This window comes from Oncorhynchus clarkii, chromosome 23 (assembly GCF_045791955.1).
Source record: "Oncorhynchus clarkii lewisi isolate Uvic-CL-2024 chromosome 23, UVic_Ocla_1.0, whole genome shotgun sequence".
Taxonomy (NCBI): Eukaryota; Metazoa; Chordata; class Actinopteri; order Salmoniformes; family Salmonidae; genus Oncorhynchus; species Oncorhynchus clarkii.
In genome coordinates this window covers 45,294,119-45,312,518 of record NC_092169.1, presented here as the reverse complement: position 1 = coordinate 45,312,518, position 18,400 = coordinate 45,294,119, and the positions used below count along the sequence as shown (strand labels likewise).

General features: G+C 43.3%; 1 pseudogene; it reads left to right on the top strand.

Annotated features, from left to right (window-relative positions):
• Positions 1-1,876: 1,876 nt before the first annotated feature.
• LOC139381298 (ATP-binding cassette sub-family G member 5-like) lies at positions 1,877-16,409 on the top strand (annotated as a pseudogene).
• Positions 16,410-18,400: the final 1,991 nt, after the last annotated feature.

Below are 18,400 nucleotides of genomic sequence, written 5' to 3'. Positions count from 1 at the left end.
CAGCATTCCCTCAATGCCCCAGTGCATGACTGAGGCATGGGAGAACCAGGATGACCACTGAGGAAAGTGACACGGGTCAGAGTTCACAGATGTTGAAGAACCACATTATACGCGAGGAAGGGTCACATATTGTTATTCTCATGGAAACTGTCATGTTTCTGAGGGATTGGGATTGCTAGTATTGCATGTTGCACCACAGAATCTTATGACAAAAAAAGGTCTAGAAAGGTCTAGGCCCAATGTATGAAGACTACAGCAGAGACTTGTCCTCCTCTCTCACCTCACCACATGTTCTCCAGGCAGAGGATGAAGCCTCCAGTGAGGTAGAACACAGTGAACAGAGCATTGCCTATGAAGGCTGAAGTCTGCATGGCAGGGCTGCAGCCACAAACAGCCATGCTGCAGTACACCATGAGCCAATCCAGCAGGAAGTTGTGCAGGAAGCGGTCCGGAGGGAGTGGTGTGAGGGAGGAGTGGTGTGAGGGAGGATTGGTGTTAGGGGGGAGTGGTGTTAGGGGGGAGTGGTGTTAGGGGGGAGTGGTGCAAGGGGGGACTGGTGCGAGAGGGGAGTGGTGGGAGGGGGAGTGGTGTGAGGGGGGAGCGGTGTGAGGAGGGAGTGGTGCGAGGGAGGAGTGGTGCGAGGGGGGAGTGGTGCGAGGGGGGAGTGGTGCGAGGGGGGAGTGGTGCGAGAGGGGAGTGGTGCGAGGGGGGAGTGTGGCTACATTGCTTTTGTCACTGTGAAGGGTTTTTAAACAACAGTATGAAAACCTCAATGAGGTATGTTAAGCATTGAGCTATACTGACCCCTAATGGTTCATGTGGAAAGTAACATTTTGACAACCACTGGCTTGGGGAGAAGTCGTGTGAGGGGGGAGTGGTGTGAGGGGGGAGTGGTGTGAGGAGGGAGTGGTGTGAGGAGGGAGTGGTGTGAGGGAGGAGTGGTGTGAGGGGGGAGTGGTGTGAGGAGGGAGTGGTGTGAGGGAGGAGTGGTGTGAGGGGGGAGTGGTGTGAGGGGGGAGTGGTGTTAGGAGGGAGTGGTGTGAGGGGGGAGTGGTGTGAGGAGGGAGTGGTGTGAGGTGGGAGTGGTGTGAGGGGGGAGTGGTGTGAGGAGGGAGTGGTGTGAGGGAGGAGTGGTGTTAGGGGGAGTGGTGCGAAGGGGGAGTGGTGCGAGGTGGGAGTGGTGGGAGGGGGAGTGGTGCAATGGGGGAGTGGTGCGAGGGGGGAGTGGTGTGAATGGGAGATTTCTCAGGGAACTGAGACAATATCCCCAGTGCATCATCATCTTACCTGATGGTGAACTGGTGTAGTCGGCCTGTCAAACGGTCCCTGTGTTTGGATATAGTGATCACTTTCTCCTGAGGTGTGGACTGATGTGTGGCGGGCAGACAAACATAATTACTTGGTTGTTACAATGATGTAAAGGCAGAAGAAGAGGTTTAATACAATGCATTGAAAGGGGCACATTGAAGAAAAAAATAACATCTCTGAGAAGGTTTTAGAAATATAACTTTTTTTAGGCACTCACCTCGTGACAGCCTCCAGGGTTGTACTTGGCTCTTCACCTGTCCCTCTTGCCTGCTCCACAAACTGGGCTGACAGCACCCTAGTCCTCTTCAGGCACTCAGCCTCTCTCTCAGGGCTCAGATCTACTGAGGGGATAGACACACACATGATCAGAGACACACACTGTGACACATACACTGACACACCCACATGATCAGAGACACACACTGTGACAAACCCACATTAATACACTCTGACTTCACAGTTTCCCCTTTCTGCTACTAACATACAGTATATCCCTTCTCCCAACCTACCATAGAAGTCAGAGGGGTTGCAGTAGCAGGGGTAACCCAGGGCTGTGAAGTTTGGTACCATGTCTTTAGCAGCCCACAGTAGACAGCTGAGCCAGAGGAGAGGAGCACCACCAGGTAAAAGAGCTGGAAGATGTCTGAGCATGGCTGGTGGACAGACAGCGGTACCAGCCAGTTCCCTCGGGCCAGCCGGGACAGAGTGATCACCAGGTTATGGGAAGCTGTCCAGTGGCTCGTACAGGATCATGATACCTGCACACAGAGAATGAGATAAGATTTACTGTGTTCAATACAGGGCCCTGGGTACAGTGATAAACTGAAGTGGTACAGTAACATTGTATAAAGGAACCAATATTAATTACAGTGCTGAGGGGAAAAATATCCCCCCTGTGGATTATATCAACTCATATAAAATAAGTCCTATTGCTATATTAATGTTTTGCAATCCCTTACTCCAGCTCCCACCAGGGGTCCAGAGCAGCTGCACAGCGATGTTGACCCTCCTCCTCTCTCCCCCAGACACCCCTCTCACGTACTCATTACCAATCTGGGTGTGGGCACAATGACATCATCCAAAGAGCTGACCAGAGATGGAAGATATGGAGACATACGGATGGACACAAAGAGCTGACCAGAGAAGGAAGATATGGAGACATATGGATGGACACAAAGAGCTGACCAGAGAAGGAAGACACAGTGCATTCGGGAAGTATTCAGACCCCAAACTGAAATATCATATATTCAGTTGAAGTCGGAAGTTTACATACACCTTAGCCAAATACAGTGGGGCCAAAAAGTATTTAGTCAGCCACCAATTGTGCAAGTTCTCCAACTTAAAAAGTTGAGAGAGGCCTGTAATTTTCATCATAGGTACACTTCAACTATGACAGACAAAATGAGAAAAAAAATCCAGAAAATCACATTGCAGGATTTTTAATGAATTTATTTGCAAATTACGGTGGGAAATAAGTATTTGGTCATTTGTTTTTCTGCAAAGGGACCAGGACGACTGATCAGTGTAAAGGAAAGAATGAATGGGGCCATGTATCGTGAGATTTTGAGTGAAAACCTCCTTCCATCAGCAAGGGCATTGAAGATGAAATGTGGCTGGGTCTTTCAGCATGACAATTATCCCAAACACACCGCCCGGGCAACGAAGGAGCGGCTTCGTAAGAAGCATTTCAAGGTCCTGGTGTGGCCTAGCCAGTCTCCAGATCTCAACCCAACCTTTGGAGGGAGTTGAAAATCTGTGTTGCCCAGCAACAGCCCCAAAACATCACTGCTCTAGAGGAGATCTGCATGGAGGAATGGGCCAAAATACCAGCAACAGTGTGTGAAAACCTTGTGAAGACTTACAGAAAACGTTTGACCTCTGTCATTGCCAACAAAGGGTATATAACAAAGTATTAAGATAAACTTTTGTTATTGACAAAATAGTTATTTTCCACCATAATTTGAAAATAAATGTATAAAAAATCCTACAATGTGATTTTCTGGATTTTTTTTTCTAATTGAGTCTGTCATAGTTGAAGTGTACCTATGATGAAAATTACAGGCCTCTCTGATCTTTTTAAGTAGGAGAACTTGCACACTTGGTGCCTGACTAAATCCTTTTTGCCCCACTGTTCATTTAAAATCAGTTTCACAATTCCTGACATTTAATCAAAGTAAAAATTCTCTGCATTTGGTCAATTAGGATCACCACTTTATTTTAAGAATGTGAAATGTCCAAATAAACGTAGAGAGAATGATTTGTTTCAGCTTTTACTTCTTTCATCACATTCCTAGTGGGTCAGAAGTTTACATACACTCAATAAATATTTGGTAGCAATGCCTTTACATTGTTTAACTTGGGTCAAACGTTTCAGGCAGCCTTCCCACAATAAGTTTGGTGAATGTTGGCATATTCCTCCTGACAGAGCTGGTGTAACTGAGTCAGGATTGTAGGCCTCCTTGCTCACACACACTTTTTCAGTTCTGCCCACAAATGTTCTATAGGATTGAGGTCAGGGCTTTGTGATGACCACTCCAATACCTTGACTTTTTTGTCCTTATGGCATTTTGCCACAATTTTGGAAGTATACTTGGGGTCATTGTCCATTTGGGAGACCCATTTGCGACCAAGCTTTAACTTCCTGACTGATGTCTTGAGATGTTGCTTCAATATATCCACATACATTTTCTACTTCATGATGACATCTATTTTGTGAAGTGCACCAGTCCCTCCTGCAGTAAAGCACCCCCACAACATGATGCTGCCACTCCTATGCTTCATTGTTGGGATGGTGTTCTTTGGCTTGCAAGCCTCCCCCTTTTTCCTCCAAACATAACGATGGTCATTATGGCCGAACAGTTCAATTTTTGTTTCATCAGGCCAGAGGACATTACTCCAAAAGTACGATCTTTGTCCCCATGTGCAATTGCAAACTGTAGTCTGTCTTTTTTATGTTTGTTTTGGAGCAGTGGCTTCTTCCTTGCTGAGTCTAAATAGCAACCATTTTACTGTGGATATAGATACTTTTGTACCGTTTCCTCCATTATCTTCACAGGGTCCTTTGCTGTTGTTCTGGGATTGATTGCACTTTTTGCACCAATGTTCGTTCATCTCTAGGAGACAGAACACTTCTCCTTCCTGAGCGGTATGACGGCTGCATGCTCCCATGGTGTTTATACTTGCGTACTATTGTTTGTACAGTTGAACGTGGTACCTTCAGGCATTTGGAAATTTCTCCCAAGGATGAACCAGACTTGTGGAGGTCTACAATTTATTTTCTGATGTCTTGGCTGATTTCTTTTGATTTTCCCATGATATCAAGCAAAGAGGCACTGAGTTTGATGGTAGGCCTTGAATTACATCCACAGGTACACCTCCTTTAGTGTATGTAAACTTCTGACCCACTGGAATTGGGTCAGAAGTGAATTATAGTAAATTATAAGTGAAATAAAATTTCTGTAAACAATTGTTGGAAAAATGACCTGTGTCATGTGCAAAGTAGATGTCCTAATTTACCTCCTAAAACTATAGTTTGTAATAATCTCTTATGGATTGTGGACCGCTAGGATTAACTTCTTGTTAATCCAACCGCGTTGTCAGATTTTAAAAAATGTTCACGACGAAAACATACCATGCGATTATCTGAAGACAGGGTCCCACATCATAATACTTTATCAACCAGCAAAAATCACAAATAACGATAAAATACACAGCTCAAAAAAATAAAATCAACACTAAAATAACACGTCCTAGATCTGAATCATTGAAATATTCTTATTAAATACTTTTTTCTTTACATAGTTGAATGTGCTGACAACAAAATCAACAAAATCACAAAAACTATCAATGGAAATAAAATTGATCAACCCATGGAGGTCTGGATTTGGAGTCCCACTCAAAATCAAAGTGGAAAACCACACTACAGGCTGATCCAACTTTGATGTAATGTCCTTAAAACAAGTCAAAATGAGGCTCAGTAGTGTGTGTGGCCTCCACGTGCCTGTATGACCTCCCTACAACGCCTGGGCATGCTCCTGATGAGGTGGCGGATGGTCTCCAGGGGATCTCCTCCCAGACCTGGACTAAAGCATCCGCCAACTCCTGGACAGTCTTTGTTACAACGTGCCGTTGGTGGATGGAGCAAGACATGATGTCCCAAATGTGCTCAATTGGATTCAGGTCTGGGGAACGGGCTGGCCAGTCCATAGCATCAATGCCTTCCTCTTGCAGGAAATGCTGACACACTCCAGCCACATGAGGTCTAGCATGGTCTTGCATTAGGAGGATCCCAGGGCCAACCGCACCAGCATATGGTCTCACAAGGGGTCTGAGGATCTCATCTCGGTTCCTAATGGCAGTCAGGCTACCTCTGGCGAGCACATGGAGGGCTGTGCGGCCCCCCAAAGAAATGGCACCCCACACCATGACTGACCCACCGCCAAACTGGTCATGCTGGAGGATGTTGCAGGCAGCAGAACGTTCTCCACTGCGTCTCCAGACTCTGTCACGTCTGTCACGTGTTCAGTGTGAACCTGCTTTCATCTGTGAAGAGCACAGGGCGCCAGTGGCGAATTTGCCAATCTTGGTGTTCTCTGGCAAATGCAAAAACGTCCTGCACGGTGTTGGGCTATAAGCTCTACCCCCACCTGTGGATGTCGGGCCCTCATACCACCCTCATGGAGTCTGTTTCTGACCGTTTGAGCAGACACATGCACATTTGTGGCCTGCTGGAGGTCATTTTGCAGGGCTCTGGCAGTGCTCCTCCTTGCACAAAGGCGGAGGTAGCGGTCCTGCTGCTGGGTTGTTGCCCACCTACGGCCTCCTCCACGTCTCCTGATGTACTGGCCTGTCTCCTGGTAGCACCTCCATGCTCTGGACACTACGCTGACAGACACAGCAAACCTTCTTGCCACAGCTCGCATTGATGTGCCATCCTGGATGAGCTGCACTACCTGAGCCACTTGTGTGGGTTGTAGACTCCGTCTCATGCTACCACTAGAGTGAAAGCACCGCCAACATTCAAAACTGACCAAAACATCAGCCAGGAAGCATAGGAACTGAGAAGTGGTCTGTGGTCTCCACCTGCAGAACCACTCCTTTATTGGGGGTGTCTTGCTAATTCCCTATAATTTCCACCTGTTGTCTATTCCATTTGCACAACAGCATGTGAAATTTATTGTCAATCAGTGTTGCATCCTAAGTGGATAGTTTGATTTCACAGAAGTGTGATTGACTTGGAGTTACATTGTGATGTTTTTAAGTGTTCCCTTAATTTTTTTGAGCAGTGTATATTACTTACCTTTGAAGATCTTCCTTATTTCTATCTAAAAAGGTCTGTTTAGTTGGAGCCATTGATTTCAGTTATCCACTCCAGTGGAGTGGATAACTGTCAGTCAGGACCCGAGCTGTGCTGTCAGTCAGTCATTAACATTCCGCCCATTTAATCCTTATTAGGAGCATCGCTGTGCTGTCAGTCAATCATTAACATTCAGCCCATGTAATCCTTATTAGTAGCAGGGCTGTGTTGTCAGTCAGTCATTAACATTCAGCCCTTTTAATCCTTATTAGGAGCAGACAATAAACAGACAACATCATGTGCAGGTTGGCATTTATTGTCATGAATCTTTTCCTGGGGGCAACTCTGTATAGTCTCTAGCGGACACAACCACAAAATAAAACAAAAATGTATTTTAAACCTAACCTTAACCACACTGCTAACCTTAACCACACTGCTAACCTTAACCACACTGCTAACCTTAACCACACTGCTAACCTTAACCACACTGCTAACCCTAACCACACTGCTAACCCTATCCCTAACATTAACCACACTGCTAACCCTGACCTTATTAAGACCAAAAAGCAAATTGTTGTTTTCATGTATTTTTTACTGTTTAGAGAAGTTCTACTTTGTAGCTGGCCCATCTAGCAGAAATCACTCAGTTCTGCCTCCTGATCAAAATGCATCACTTTAACGTCAACCTGCACATACAGCTGCCATACATTCACACAGCTCACACAGTCCTCCTCACCTTTAACATAGGTCGCTAAGGTAACAAACAGTGTCCTCTAAGTGTGCAGAGTTAGGTAACAGCTTCAACTGTTTGATATGGGTAGACCATTTTACAGAGGATACATGGTGCTCTGAGTACGATCTCTGAAGGATTGTAGAACGTTTACCATACATACACTACATGGACTACTGATATTTTTTATATACATACACAATACATGGACTACTGATATGTTTTATATACATATACAATACATGGACTACTGATATTTGTATATACATACACAATACATGGACTACTGATATTTTTTATATACATACACTACATGGACTACTGATATTTTTATATACATACACTACATGGACTACTGATATGTTTTATATACATACACAATACATGGACTACTGATATGTTTTATATACATACACAATACATGGACTACTGATATTTTTATATACATACACAATACATGGACTACTGATATTTTTTATATACATACACTACATGGACTACTGATATTTTTATATACATACACAATACATGGACTACTGATATTTGTATATACATACACAATACATGGACTACTGATATTTTTTATATACATACACTACATGGACTACTGATATGTTTTATATACATATACAATACATGGACTACTGATATTTTTATATACATACACAATACATGGACTACTGATATTTTTTATATACATACACTACATGGACTACTGATATTTTTTATATACATATACAATACATGGACTACTGATATTTGTATATACATACACAATACATGGACTACTGATATTATTATATACATACACAATACATGGACTACTGATATTTTTATATACATACACTACATGGACTACTGATATTTTTTATATACATACACTACATGGACTACTGATATTTTTATATACATACACAATACATAGACTACTGATATTATTATATACATACACAATACATGGACTACTGATATTTTTATATACATACACAATACATGGACTACCGATATTTTATATACATACACAATACATGGACTACTGATATTTTATATACATACACAATACATAGACTACTGATATTTTATATACATACACAATACATGGACTACTGATATTTTTTATATACATACACAATACATAGACTACTGATATTTTTATATACATACACAATACATGGACTACTGATATTTTATATACATACACAATACATGGACTACTGATATTTTTTATATACATACACAATACATGGACTACTGATATTTTTATTTATTTTTTTATTTTTTACCCCTTTTTCTCCCCAATTTCGTAGTATCCAATTGTTGTAGTAGCTACTATCTTGTCTCATCGCTACAACTCCCGTACGGGCTCGGGAGAGACGAAGGATGAAAGTCATGCGTCCTCTGATACACAACCAACCAAGCCGCTGCTTCTTTAACACAGCGCACATCCAACCCGGAAGCCAGCCGCACCAATGCGCCGGAGGAAACACCGTGCACCTGGCCACCTTGGCTAGCGTACACTGCGCCCAGCCCGCCACAGGAGTCGCTTGTGCGCGATGAGACAAGGAAACCCCTACCGACCAAGCCCTCCCTAACCCGGGCGACGCTAGGCCAATTGTGCGTCGCCCCACGGACCTCCCGGTCGGACTACTGATATTTTTATATACATACGCAATACATGGACTACTGATATTTATACACCATACATGGACTATTGATATTTATACACCATACATGGACTACTGATATTTATACACAATACCTGGACTACTGATATTTATACACAATACCTGGACTACTGATATTTATACACCATCCATGGACTACTGATATTTATACACAATACCTGGACTACTGATATCTATATATACATACACAATACATGGACTACTGATATTTATACACCATGCATGGACTACTAATATTTATATATACATACACAATACATGGACTACTGATATTTATACACCATACATGGACTACTGATATTTATATATACATACACAATACATGGACTACTGATATTTATACACCATACATGGACTACTGATATTTATATATACATACACAATACATGGACTACTGATATTTATACACCATACATGGTCTACTGATATTTATATATACATACACAATACATGGACTACTGATATTTATACACCATTCATGGACTACTGATATTTATATATACATACACAATACATGGACTACTGATATTTATACACAATACATGGACTACTGATATTTTTACACTACCATTCAAAAGTTTGGTGTCACTTAGAAATGCCCTTGTTTTTTAGAGAAAAGCAATTTTTTTGTCCATTAAAATAACATCAAATTGATCAGTGTAGACATTGTTAATGTTGTAAATGACTATTGTAGCTGGAAATGGCAGATTTTTTTATGGAATAAATACATAGGTGTACAGAGGGCCATTATCAGCAACCATCACTCCTGTGTTCCAATGGTACGTTGTGTTAGCTAATCCAAGCTTATATATTTTAAAGACTAATTGATCATTAGAAAAACATTTTGTTTCTGGCCATTTTGAGCCTGTAATCGAACCCACAAATGCTGATGCTCCACATACTCTAAAGAAGGCCAGTTTTATTGCTTCTTTAAATCAGGACAACAGTTCTCTCTTTATCCCTGGCTTTCTGTCTTGCCTCTGTAGAGTGAAAACCTGCTGAGTTACCTGACAGTGGATGAGACTCTGGCTTTCTGTCTTCCCTCTGTAGAATGATAACCTGCTTAGTTACCTGACAGTGGAGGAGATATACAGAGACAGTCAGCAGATGTCATCCACAAGAAGGTGTGAGTCGTACAGACTAGAGATAACCTCTAGACCAGGGCTCGCCTACAACAGATACAGACTAGAGATAACCTCTAGATCAGGGCTGGTATACAACTGATACAGACTAGAGACAACCTCTAGATCAGGGCTCACATACAACTGATACAGACTAGAGATAACCTCTAGATCAGGGCTCGCCTACAACAGATACAGACTAGAGATAACCTCTAGATCAGGGCTCGCCTACAACAGATACAGACTAGAGATAACCTCTAGATCAGGGCTGGCATACAACAGACACACATGAAAGAAGATACACTAGATTTTTTCGAGATTATGGTGTCAACTGTGATAAATTGTTGACACCTGACCTCGTGGCCTGCAGGTGATGGCGGAGCTGAGTCTAGGTCACGTGACCCATAGTGTGATCGGAGGATGCATCTTCGCAGGGTTCTCTATGGGAGAGAGGAGGAGGGTGTCCATTGCCATGCAGTTCCTTCAGTACCATAGTGAAGACAAAGAAGCTCTTTGGTCATTGTCTGTGCAAAATGTCAGGAGGCAAGCATGTAAAGGTTCCTTAAACAAACACATAGCTAGCTATACCATACATGACCAAAATATGTGAAGACAAATACAGGCTGTTTTACAAAACAAATAATACTAATTTTCAACATCATGGATTATACTGTTCATTGTTAGGATAAGAGTATTTCACCTTGAGCGGAGGAAAACGTTGATCATCAAAAGTCCCCACTTGTGTCTAATAATAGACCGGAAACAGAGAGGAATGGACAGAGGGAGGAAGAGAGAGGGAGAGATGGAGGACGGGGGGCTAATGAAAGGCAGGGTTATCATACACTCTGGATTAAGCTGAGTGAATCCTTTGGGGGGTCCCAGGTGGAGTTTATCAGGGCCTGTGAAAACCCAGGGGGGTGAGGGGGTTTTAGGCCTCATACGGATTAGACGAACCACTCTCCACCCAAACACTGGGCCACATTAATGAAGGGTTCCCATCCGCTGCCTCGCCAATCAACCAGGAAATTAATAAATCATCACACAATTAATGTATCTGTTAATTCCAGTCATCCTTTACAAAGAGGCAATCTTTTAATTGTGTTAATTGGAGAAATTAACGGAAAAGAACACACTTATCTTAAAGAGTTGTCCCTTAGAGAGGGACTTTGCCAAAGTTCAACTTTGTTTTTAACATTTATACAAATCAATTTTGATTTTTATGTGTTTTTTCTATGTTAGATATTCCCTGATGTGTGACTTTGCGACATGTGATGTCGTTACAGAGGTCATCCTTCTGGACGAGCCAACCACGAGCCTCGACAGCATGACGGTCAATCAGATTGTTGTTTTACTGGCTGAGCTGGCCAGAAGGGACCGCATCTTCATAATGACCATTCACCAGCCACGCTCTGAAATTTTCAGGGTGAGGGAACAAGAACGAAGCTACTCAGTGTTATGTTCGTATATTCAGTGGTTATGTCAATCTTCAGACTGTTTTCATCCATGAGAATAGGTAATTAATGCATTATATTCTGTTGTTGTTGAGTTATGTTAATGGTGAGGACTAACTCCAGGCCTGTGTGTTCCTCATCTCTTCAGTAGAATAGCCATAATGAGTAAAGGAGAACGGGTGTTCTGTGGCCGGCATGGGGAAATGGTGAACGTTTTCAGCACCTTTGGCTACAAGTATACAGAATAGTAGAACCCCTTTGATATCTATGGTACAGTAATATATTAACTTCACACAATGTATTAATGTACCGCCCCTATCTCTCTATTGACCCTCCCTCCTGGTCTGTCCTATAGATTGACCAACAGTGGATCTGACATCAGTGGACACGCGCTGCAGTGAGAGAGACCACCACCTACAGTGGATCTGACGTCAGAGGACACACGCTGCGGTGAGAAAGGCCACCACCTACAGCTACATGCACAATATCACCTCGTCCTATCAGGACTCAAAGATCTAAAGGAGCATGTTGGGACAGATTAAGCAGAGCTGCAAGAGGACCGACAAACTCAAGAGCAAATAGTCGCCCAGCAGCCTGGCCAAACTGGCTGTGCTTCTCAGGTCAGAGGTTAAACTACTCTGTCGCACTTGGCTTGCTAACCCATCTCAATCTATTGTATCTGCTGTACTGCTATTGATTATGGAGGGAAATAAATATGGTTCATTTCTGAGGGTATAGTAGCCTATGATGTGGTAGCGTGATGGCACCTCCTGATTTACTGTTTGGCTCAGTCCTCCTTTCTAACCTCTCGCTTTCTCTTTCTGTAGGACTGTGAGGAACCTGTCTCAAGATTGGTAGTGTCCTGATGCGTCTGTCCCAGAACCTCATCTATGGCCTGCTTGTGGCCTTCTTTGTCACGAAGCTAGATGAATACATTTCCAAGAGAGCGGTACAGGACCGGTTGGAATCATCTACCAAGCCATGGAGGCGTTGCCTTCACTGGCATGCTGGACGCTGTAGCTCTGTGTGACTTATCTTGTTGTTTCTGCTGGGTCTTCCCTGTACCAGTGCACTACATTTGGTCTGAACATGCACCCTATTCCCTGTACCAGTGCACTACATTTGGTCTGAACAGGCGCCCTATTCCCTGTACCAGTGCACTACATTTGGTCTGAAAAGGCACCCTATTCCCTGAAAGAGTGCACTACATTTGTTTGTCTGAACAGGCACCCTATTCCCTGAAAGAGTGCACTACATTTGGTTTGTCTGAACAGGCACCCTATTCCCTGTACCAGTGCACTAGGCTTTGCAGTAGTAGATACGCACTCAGTAAGTCAGATCAGGCTGATTTATGCTAATGTTCATCTGTGGAGAAACAATTGATAAAATATTGAGTTACAATAACAACAAAATGGTCCAATGTTGTCATAACCTGTGTTTATCTCTAGTAAAACTTTAAAGGGTGATGTCCTGGTCAAGTGGACCTTACTGTATTGGGTTAGAGGACCCTGGTTAGGGACTTTCCTCTGGATCTCTTAGAACAGTGAACCCTTCTCTTTTACCCCCTATCTCTCTCCTTCCCCAATCTCACAGAGTAGGGATAAGGGATAGGGAAGGAGATAAGGGACTTGGCCAAGAGGCTTAAGGGACACCATGAGTCAATAAGCACCCAAACACCTGAAGATAGCAGCAATGGGTTTATAATGGTTATCGGTCTTGTCATGACTGTCCTGATCAGGTCAGGTTACAGGAGACCACAACCCTACAGATTATCTCTCAACCCCAACAGAGGAGAAGAGATCTAGGGGTCTGAAGAAGTTGGGGTTTTATGACCCCTCACTCCCCTGGTAAATCTCAGGCCATAGACAAATTCCTTTGTCCTGTCACTATGAAGAACCAGCCTCAGAACATTAAACATGAAATAAAGGGACTTTGGAACAATTGTTTTCGTCAGCCACAATGGTGGTCATGACGATAGATGGAATATGAAAATGAATGTCATTTTTGTTTTGTTATTAAAGGTTAATAGATGACGTTATTACGAAAACATTGTAACGTGAAGAGTTTTCCTAGTATATGTTTGCTGTTTATTCATTGTACGTTGTGTGGAAAATGTCCAAATCAAAGGGAATGTTTTGGTAAAGATTAAATGTTAAGTTTGTTGTCTAAAATTGGATTTGAGAAAAACCTAGACCTTGCTCTTAACTTGGTACGCCCAGAGAATTGCCCTAAAGGCGGTTACGCCCACTTCTGACCCAAGGGTATAAAACCTGTGAGTAAAGAATTTACAGGGAAGACTACGTGACCCAAGCTGCAGCCAAGGTCTAAAAAGTCACCAAACCCAAAAGTTTGAAGACAAATAAAGATTTTTCTACCCAAGCTACGGATGAGTAGCTGTGTCTAAGCGGGTGAATTCAAGCTGGACCCCCTTAGCATCCAATCCCAGAGAATCGCGGTATCTAAACAGTTTCATTCCTATGCTGTGAGCTCTGAGCTACAGAGCTGTCTGGCCTCAGAAGACCCCTTCCAGAGCAAGGGTGAGGGAACAGACTCCTAAGCCAAAAGGACGCTGACATCGTGAGGACGACCAGAAAGGTGCGCCGGGGAAGTGCGTCATCGAGCAGCCTGAACGGTCCACGCAGAGAATCCTTGGAGATCTTCCCCACGTAATTACATCATTATATTCTGACCCATAAGAGCGGCAGTTTAGGGCAAGGCTAGGGTTAGAATAAGCATAGGTGACAAATTCACCCAAATGTATATTTCTCTCGTGTACTTTCTTTTCTCTCTCTCTTTGAAATCCCCATTTTGGGTAACACGCGCCATAGTGTGTTGGCCCATTATACTAAGTTCCAATCAATAGCCTATAATGTGTTTTGTCTATGTGTATCTTTTATCATCATTTTAGCTTTCTCGTAAATAAATATTCAACTAAGATTGGTGTGGTACGAACTCATTGGTGAGACCCGGGTCCGTGCAGATTCACGGACTATACGATTGTAGAGGTAACTGGTTAATTAGCGGCTGTTGTAAAATCGATATTCTGATATTCTTTGAGTTAATTTGGGAAAAAGAAACTCAATAAAAACGAGTTTTCCCATGGTGCCCCAGGTTAATGAGTTAATAATTGCTTGATTCAGATAATCACACAATTAGAAACTTTTAATCATTCGATGAACAACAGTCGTCACATTAACTAATACGTCACAGTCTTGAACAAATCTATGCTCTGAAATTACATTATACAAGATAAACTGTAATCCAATCAGTGTAAAGGTATGATGAAAACAATTAAAGGTAACCTTGTAATATTGACCTGGATGCAATAGCAGGAGGTGTGTTCATATCATAATCACTACTGGCCTAATGATGCTGTCCTCTAGTTCCTGCTCTGAGGGCCATGGCTGACCAGGAGAGTAAGGATGGTCTGTACCAGAAGTGACAGATGTTCTTGGCCTACATCTTCCACATCCTCCCCTTCAGCATTGTCAGCGTGCTCATCTTCCTCTCCTTCCTGTACTGGTAGCTCTCTGTGTGTGAATGTGTCAGAGGCGGCTGGTAGGGGGAGCTGTAGGAGAACAGGCTCGTTGGAAAGGTTATAAATAGAACAGCGGTGTAGTTTCCATTTAGTACTCCTATAACTCCTCCCATCGGCCTCTGCGATGTCTGTATGTCCATGTTCACCATGCAGATTTGCATTCATAGTCCCCCACACACGACTGTGTGTCCATGCATACGAGTCTCCTTCTCTCCCAGGACGCTGGAGGTGAGCCTAGAGATGTGGAGGTTCCTGGTGCCCCATGTGGCGGGGGAGCTGCTGACCCTGGTGCTGTGGGAGTGGTGCATGGTCAACAGAGGAGAGGCCCTTCTCAATGTGACTGGCGTCAAGGTGGGCTCCGGATTCCTCAGGTCAGACCACTAATAGGAAATATGGACTTGCGTTTTCAGTGTCTTAATTGTCATGCTATTGCATATACCCATTAACAATTAATGTATCTGATGCTGATAGGAAATGATTGGTACTGGTGACATTTTATTTGGGCTCCCATCACCACTGTCAAATATGCAAACTACGGACCATAAGTGAACTGATGGTCCTGTCCCTCTCGCTCTATAGAAGTAACCAGCAGATGCATGTGCTGCTCCAGTGGCTCAGCAGTACGGCTGTAAGCTGCTCATGGCCTCAACTTCACCTGCAGTTAGACTCATTCCAAACCTCTTTCTCCAGTTAAAGAAGCCAGTGAAACCAGTGCCCAAATGAATCAGGGGATTCTGTGATGCGTGCACTGTAACAGTATGGTACATTCCTATCAGGTTTCCCTAAAGAGCCAATGTCGAGATTTTGCATTGATTGTACTGTATCGCCTAATCCAGTGTTTTCCAACCCTGGTCCTTGAGTACCCCCAAAGGTACACAGTTTCATTGTAGCCCTTGACAAACACACCTCATTCAACTCATTGAGGGCTTGTTGATTAGTAGACAAGTTGAATCAGGTGTGCATGTCCAGGGTTACAATAAAAATGTGTACTGTTGGGGATACTGGAGGACCAGGGTTGGGAAACACTGGACTAATCTTTAGTTTATTCATGTAGTCATGTACGGTATGTCGTCGAATCTTTGCAATGAGTCTGGGGTTAATTATTTCTGTCCATGTTCTATGCAGGTACATGCAGAATACCTCTGGCAGGTGGAGATGACATCATAGACCAGGGTTACCCAGGAGCCCTGGACTTCCTCCTGCTCTACTCCTTCCTGTCTGCCCTGGTGCTGCTGGGAGTCATCATCTGCCAGATCAGAGACCACCTCGTCCAACACTGAAACAGAGGCCACTTCGTCCAACACTGAAACAGAGACAACCTCGTCCAACACTGAAACAGAGACCGCCTCGTCCAACACTGAAACAGAGACTGCCTCGTCCAACACTGAAACAGAGACCGCCTCGTCCAACACTGAAACAGAGACAACCTTGTCCAACACTGAAACAGAGACCGCCTCGTCCAACACTGAAACAGAGACCGCCTCGTCCAACACTGAAACAACCTTGTCCAACACTGAAACAGACCGCCTCGTCCAACACTGAAACAGAGACCGCCTCGTCCAACACTGAAACAGAGACTGACACCAACAGTATCATCATGGAGACAGAAAGGGCTGTGGGAGCACAGTAGGCTGGTAAGGGGAGGATGGCTCATAATAATGTCTGGAATGGAGTTGTCAAACCATGTGTTTGATACCATTCCATTCATTACGAATATTTGGTGCACCACTTTCTATGCAGTTCCTCCCCTTCCATCTGTCTCATTTCAAACTGTCTAAATGAAAGTAAGAAACAAAAAGAATGGATCTATTTTCCCAGTACATTTACAAGGAGGGGAAATGGAGGAGCCAATTCTGCTGTTATTGAATACAGGACTTCCTTATGTAGTAAAGTGGGACCTGTCAAAATGAAAAGTGGTTATTGAGTTAACACATTTACTAGGAGTGTCATGAGCAAAGCATGTGATATAGTGCATTCGGAAATTATTCAGATCCCTTTACTTTTTCTATGTTTTGTTACGTTACAGCCTTATTCTAAAATGCATATATATAAAAAAATAAACATTTTTCCTCATTAATCTACACACAATACCCCATAGAGATGAAGCAAAAACAGTTTAGACATTTTTGTTCATTTATAAAAACAAAATTAAATATCACATTTACATAAGTATTCAGACCATTTACTCAGTACTTTGTTGAAGCACCTTAGGCAGCAATTACAGCATTGAGTCTTGGGTATGATGCTACAAGCTTGGCACACCTGTATTTGGGGAGTTTCTCCCATTCTGCTCTGCAGATCCTCTTCTCTGCAGGTGCCAGCTACTCCTGCGTTGTCTTGACTGCGTACTTAGGGTCATTATCCTGTTGGAAGGTGAACCTTCGTCCCAGTCTGAGGTCCTGAGCACTCTGAAGCAGGTTTTCATCAAGGATCTCACTGTACTTTGCTCAGTTCATCAATGCCTTGATTCTGACTAGTCTCCTAGTTCCTGTAGAGTGGCTTCTGTCTGGCCACTCTACCATAAAGGCCTGATTGGTAGAGTGCTGCAGAGGTGGTTGGTTCTTCCATCTCCACAGAGCAACTCTATAGCTCTGTCAGAGGGACAGTCATGTTCTTGGTCACCTACCTGACCAAGGCACTTCTCCCCTAATCGCTCAGTTTGGCTGGGCGGCCAGCACTAGGAAGAGTCTTGGTCGTTCCCAACTTCTTCAATTTAACAGTGACAGAGGCCACTATGTTCTTGGGGACCTTCAATGCTGCAGACATGTTTTGTTATCCTTCCCCAGATCTGTGCCTTGACACAATCCTGTCTCCGAGCTCTACGGACAATTCCTTCGACCTCATGGCTTGGTTTTTGCTCTGCCATGCACTGTCAACTGTCGGACCTTATATAGACAGGCGTGTGCACCTTTCCAAATTATGTCAAATCAATTGAATTTACTACAGGTGGACTCCAATCAAGTTGTAGAAACATCTCAAGGATGATCAAAGGAAACAGGATGCACCTGAGCTCAATTTCAACTCCAATAGCAAAGGGTCTGAATACTTATGTCAATAAGATATTCATGTTTAGAAATGTTAATACATTTGGAGAAAAATTAAAAAATGTACGTGTATGTGCTTTGTTATTATGGGGTATTGTGTATAGATTGATGAGACATAGACTATATTTAATCCATTTTAGAATAAGGCTGTAACGTACCACAATGTGGAAAAAGTCAAGAGGTCTGAACACTTTCCGAAGGCACTGTAAATGTGACGTCTCTAATGG